At 37.3% G+C, this 6,426-nt stretch overlaps 1 long non-coding RNA gene across 1 annotated transcript in view; it reads left to right on the top strand.

The window, feature by feature from the left end:
- The first annotated feature begins 433 nt into the window (after positions 1-433).
- Positions 434-6,426, top strand: part of LOC107715721 (uncharacterized) — a 9,535-nt gene continuing 3,542 nt past the window's right edge. Inside the window, exons 1-2 of the long non-coding RNA XR_001637138.1 lie at positions 434-444; positions 3,022-3,025. This is a non-coding gene — a long non-coding RNA (uncharacterized LOC107715721). The remainder of the gene's footprint in view (positions 445-3,021; positions 3,026-6,426) is intronic.

The raw sequence follows: 6,426 nt of genomic DNA, 5'->3' as shown, positions 1-6,426 counted from the left end.
AATAATGCATGAAATAACCGTTAAAGCAAAAATAAGAAAGATGTAAATGGTACCTCTCATTCAAACTCGCTCGCTCCCGCTCTCTCTTCCAGCTCGTCAGTCCTCTCCGCATTGGATTATGGGAAATAGTGCCTCAGCAAGTGTACATCAGTTGTACGCTCGAAATCAGAGAGGATAGTGGGTAAAAAGTAGTTCACTCAGAATTCGAACAGCACTACAAAATGGCCGACACCCGATATAGTGCACTATATAGGGGATAGGGAGCGGTTTCGGACACAGCTAAGGGCTATTTATATACAGGAGAACAAAAGGAACCAATGAGTTGCTATGGGAACTTACAAGGACTGGGTGTGGTCCAAAGAGTAGCTATGGCAACCAATGAGTGTAACTATGGGGACAAACAAGGCACACAGCAGACAGGGGCAGAACACACACAGGGAACATGTAACAGTCTACACATATCTACAATTCAGGCAGCTCCATATCCCACAATATAGCATTTTGACATCATAGCACATTGCATTGAAAGTTTGTGGCATTTTTTATATCTTCTCCAACAACTCATACTTATAGCCATATAGAATGGTGCATCAAACATAAGGAAAAACATCTCTGATTCCTGTAGTGATGCTCGCATAATGTTTGCTTTCTTTATTGCAGACAAAGTGAATTAGATGTAATAACTATCAGATAAACAGACATTTTAAATGTAGCAATCAGAAGTGCTTATCATTGAATAGGTTGTGTGCTTAATACAGTGCTTGTATATACAGGAAGGATGTTCAAGACAAGCCTACATTATTAAAATACCAATAAATTGGAGTGAGTCTATATTTTTCCGTTTTATTGTGATAAACATAGAACATTATAACAATAAAGTTGCTGTTTATTTACTCACCCTCAGGCCATCCAAAATGTACAGGTATGTGGCTTTTTTCTTCAGTATAGAGTAAAGATTTTTAGCTGAAATTGTGGTTCTTGGTAATTTATCAAATGCAGGTCCATGCACGGCTGCTGTCACTTTGAGAGTCAAAAAAGCATATATACAGGCAACATAAAATTAACACGTGTCGTTCCTGACGATGAAGCAAAACGATCAATCTGTGCAAGAAACTTAAAATTATTTACAAAATTGTTACCTGCAATCCAGAGCCTCAGGCAAATGAGGAAATCAGATTCTTCTCTGTGAACTGGTTCTTTTGGACAGTTCATTTCAGTTAACTGGTTCAAATAACCAGTTCACTAGTTTGTTTACATAATCACACAATGGTGTCACATACTGTATATCTCTATTCGTTATTAAAGCACCCAATAATGATGTGAATTGCAGATGTTTTTTGTGTCTAAAGCATAACGTGAATAAACTAATCTTAATCATCTGTAACATAAACCATGAGAACCATAAAAACTTTCAATTGGCTCCTTCATTCAAGTGCTAGGTTCACGCATGCACATATTACAGCCTTTGATCCAAGTCCAAAATGTTTCTTCATTTCAGATTAACGGACTCAAGGTTTGAGAGAGAACCATCAGCAGTGTACTGCTATTGACTTGAGAACTACTGCCATCGGATCACTGTTATATTTCCAATATGTTTAATTTGCTATATTTTATGCTTTCAGCAAAATACCTCAGAAACATTCATTTTGCCCCCTTTATGAATCCCTTGGCAGTTTGTTCTCGGCATGTCACACATATCCATACTCTTCTGAAGAACTGCAGCGCTAAATAAGTTGGCAAAAAAAAACAGCATCATAGGATCATACGCCATTATTTTGCCTCATTTTGAGACGGAGTGACTGTCAGGCACTTCTGAAAGTGAGTTTTCATTGAGTAACTTGTAGATCTGTGCTGCTTGAGACACAAACTGTTTCAAACGGTTCAGTCCGATTTGGTGAACTTGTTCATCTAGTGCACTAAAAATAACTGGTTCAAAATAACTATTTTCTCTTAATGACCTGAGTGTGAGTACTGTAAATTAACAATAAATGTTAATTTTTCTATATTATCACAGTGACGTGAACACGTTTGCACTTTCTCTGCAATTCAGCACTCAGTCATGTCACGTTTATTTATTTAGCACTTTATATAATTGATTGTTTTAAAGCAAGCAACTTTACAGTGTTAAACATGAAAAAAATGACACTTTAAATTATAATTACTTGCATCAGTAATATGAATCAGCTCTCCAGTGTGTTCATGTTTACTCACATCTGACCTTGATCGACTGAACAGAAGAAATGAACCAGAGAATGAACCCAGAGCCACACCTACCTATTTCATCATCACGGACCAGTGGTAGTTCATATGTGTTTACCATCTAGAGCAAACTTTTCCAGAAAGTTTTCTTTGGCAAGCTGTTTTGAACTTTGGATTTTGCTTTAAGTATATTGGGGGCTTAACAGAAGAAGAATCCAGAACCGTCTCTCCTGTCTCTGTACTCTATTAATTATTATATTAATTATCTATTAATTTTCTCTGTACTCTTTAACAAGGCGACAGGCACTGTCTAGTAGGGGAAAATTACTGTGTGCCTCTGGAAGACCTAAAAGTGCTTTTGGTCTGAGTATGCACTATGTGTGTATATGTTTTAGCTTATACTATTGTATTGTATACTACAGGAATAGAGAAAGTGGGCTTCGGGTAAGTAGGTGTAAGTACGGTGGCTCCCTGAAGTATGTTCATGTGGTGTAAAATAAATAATTCACATTCCCACCCTCTTAAACCTAACAGTGTAAGTGAGACGCCACTACTCCAAGTTAAGTTGCACAAATAACTGTTGACTATATGACCCACTAACAATTCATAATTTATAATTTTCTTCTTTTTTAGGAAACTGGACTTTATTTGAAAGGATTGGCTCCAGTTAAATAAAAGAATAAAAAAAATATATATATATTGAATTTGAATTCAATTCAATTCAAATGAACTCTGAAAACCCTCTATAAATTAATTCAAACATTTATTAATCAACGTGATCCAGTTCTCACACCAAACCCAGTTTAGTTCAGTCTATATCAGTAAAGTGTGTGTGTGTGTGTGTGTGTGTGTGTGTGTGTCACATGACTCATATGACTGAATCCAAAACATGTCTCATGGTGTATTTGTTTAATTTAAACGATCCCATTTGCTCAGTTTCATGAAGGGCTAGTGCAATGCTCTCTTGGCAGGACTTCCAGCCACTTCTATCAACCCTCTACAATTAATCCAAAATGCCGCTGCAAGATTAATCTTTAATGAGCCGAAAAGAACACGTCACACCTCTGTTCATCAATTTGCACTGGCTACCAGTAGCTGCTCGCATTAAATTCAAGGCATTCATGTTTGCCTACTAAACCACCACTGGCTCTGCACCCCTTTACCTAAATTCAATACTTCAGAGTTGTGTGCCCTCTAGAAATCGTGAAATCAAAATCGTGAATCGAATCGTGAGTTGAGTGAATCGTTACATCCCTAGTAGCAACGATCAATTAGATGGTTTGACTTGCAACGATTTGTGACGACTTGCAACAATGAAATGAACAGCTGGGACAGGACAGTGAGGAGATGTCATCAGGGTGGCAGGGTAATAATAAAAACAAAAGCAAAAACTCAGCTTGGCCCAGGAAATCTCAGGAACTTTCTGGAACAAAATGGTGCAGCTCAGCCACAGCGAGACTCTTGTCTCAAAAGAAAAGTTCTTTCCAAGAGTAAAACTGATCGTCGCCGATTCTCAGTCTCTTCAAAAAAAAAAAGGCCAAAATACTAAACAAAAATTAAACACTTTGTGCAAAACTAACTTCCAGTTTATATACGCATTCTCGCGCACTAACAAGTGCACTTAAATGATGCGCAGGAAGAAATCAATGTCTCTCGACTTATGGCACAGTTCAAAAATTTATGTTATTTTAACGAATGTACCCCATGTTTTTTCGGCAACCCGAATTTTTTTGTTATGATATTAGTGATCATTGTGCAATATCTTGTGGGAGAAATTTTAAGATGCTTAAGAGTTCACCCAGATTTATATATAAATGACAATTTAAAAATTGTACAAAGTGTACATTTCATTTTAATTGTACATTTTAATGTACAAGCTTTCTTGCACAATGAGTATAATAGTGATTTACGGGAAACATGCTCCTTTACATAGATTTGAGGTGAGTGGAAAAAATATTCCTGGTTCAACAATTCTGTCTCAAACTTTCTTAGGCAAAGAAATATGGCTTGGTCCACAGCAAAGAAAACTAATAGTGATGACTGGTCTCATTATAGATTTTTACAGAACAAAATTGATAAAAAAAAGTTCTAAAAATCAGTATTATCTTAATCTGATTAATGATAATATGAATGATCCTTCTAAATTTTGGAAATTACCAAAATCTCATATAGGATCAAATAAATTTACTGGTCTTCCAAAATCTTTAAAATTGAACCAAAGATTAATTACTGACTAGGTTAATATTGTTAATATGTTTAACAGGCTACGCTCAAACTGTCAGTTTTTGGGATTGACAACTGCATTTACTTACAGGTGTGAGTCTCGAAATATCCCGTTCACACAGCAACTTACAGTAGCTTCTCGAATACTGTCTGTATGAATGCATTGGGAGTCAAACCTGTATTCCTTATCAGTAACCATAGCAACAGTGACCAGATATAATATCAAAGATGACGACATCCATAAAACTGAAAGTCTTTTCTGACACGACAAGAGTCCAATCGAGCTGCAAGTTCATCCGTCAAATCTTCATTAACCTACAGCAGCTTATATATTTGGGTGGAGAGCGGAGCATTTGAGTCGCACGCTTGTGCAGCAGAGCGGCTCTCTTGCGCACTGTATGAGTGACAGACAACTAGTTGTCCAGTACTGTTCCATTCACACAGCGTATGTTTTCCGAGAATGCGGTTGTGAGTCCTGAAAATTTGCGGGTGTGAGTCCGGTTACAGAATGCGGTTGTCACGCCTGAAAATAACCGTACTGTGTGTGTACGTAACCGTATTAAAAACTCAAATACAGGACTGACAACCGTATTCTGCTGCTGTGTGATCGTGGCCATAGTCATTTTATTTCTGCCAGTTCAATAACAGACACCAGTAATTTATTGGATATTGATGAACCGAGAAATGATGAGTCGATAAATTTTAGTAAAACAGCGTTATTTACCCCTATATTGTCCACCCAAGTTCATAAATTACTGTCAAACTTAGATTGTAGGAAATCTGTTGGCTCTGACAAAATTGGTTCAGTTTTTTTTTTATTTCTGCAGATTGCCGAACCTAATGCGTCGATTTTTAATCTGAGTTTATCAACTAGTGTTATTCTGCCGTCTTGGAAATCGGGTATAGTTATGCCTCTATTAAAGAGGGGAGATCCCTCTGATTTGAATAATTATCGCCCTATTTCTAGACTACCGGTTTTACTCCATTACAATTACAACTCACCAATTCCAAAACAACTTGAGTAAAAGTCTTAGAGTATCTGATTTTAATAATACTTAACTATTTTACTTATACTAAATATAGGCTCAAAGATGCACTATAATCAAAGAGACATGCCAGTAAAAAACAAGAGTTGATTTGTGAGGAGGGCAATCACTATGTTCTAAATAAAACTGAACACCTCAAAAAAAAAAAAAAATCATCTTTCAAAAAGGGCTCTTCAGTATAACAGATAAATAAAATAATGTTAAGTAAAATTAAAAAGCCAAGCCTTCTTGCACTGAATTTCACCCTCATTGCCGGCTGCAGTCATGTCCTCATCGGGCACCTGTGATTCACAACTGCTTGCTAGGGAACTCGCATTCACGTAAAGTAGCCTTGTTGACAAGTTTGGGTGAGTAAGGGCAAAACACACAAGATATTGTACTTTGGTGGCTCGTCAGGGGAGGCACAGCTTCCCCATAATTTTGAGGTGAAAATAGGAGGACGATTTAATGTTAATACAATTCACAATTCATTTCAGTTCATGTCTCAGAATGTGTATTTTTTGCTTATAATTTCACAGTTGTAATACCATTACGTGAAAGCGCCATTTTTCTATCGCGAATGTGCCGAATCTACTGATGTAATTACAACCGCTAATGATAGAGAAGGGTAGGGGGAGGCCGGGGGAGAGGTGAGCTCTCGTGCCTCCGTTGGTAACAAAAATTAGCCAATCACCATCGAGTGTTCACTTTCAGCGCTGAGGAGTGTTGCGAAAAGAACCCTCGCTGGGGAGGCTAGCCTCCCTTCTGATATCAACCAATCATCACAGAGACGTAAATTACGTGATATTAGTTTGAACGTCTGCCGCTGCGTTGATAATGTACCAAGTACTTATGATGAGTAGCGATATTGAATATTTGATCGCCAACAGATTTACCAAGCTGTCATTCAAACAGTATATATACAAATTTAGGGAAAACAGCCTAAGCTGGATATAGGCTAACGTTACAGCAGTCGGCT

This window comes from Sinocyclocheilus rhinocerous, unplaced genomic scaffold (genome assembly GCF_001515625.1).
Source record: "Sinocyclocheilus rhinocerous isolate Xijiao unplaced genomic scaffold, SAMN03320098_v1.1 scaffold450, whole genome shotgun sequence".
NCBI classification, from domain to species: Eukaryota; Metazoa; Chordata; class Actinopteri; order Cypriniformes; family Cyprinidae; genus Sinocyclocheilus; species Sinocyclocheilus rhinocerous.
Note: the sequence above shows the minus strand (reverse complement) of the source record. Positions and strands in the feature narration are given on the sequence as shown.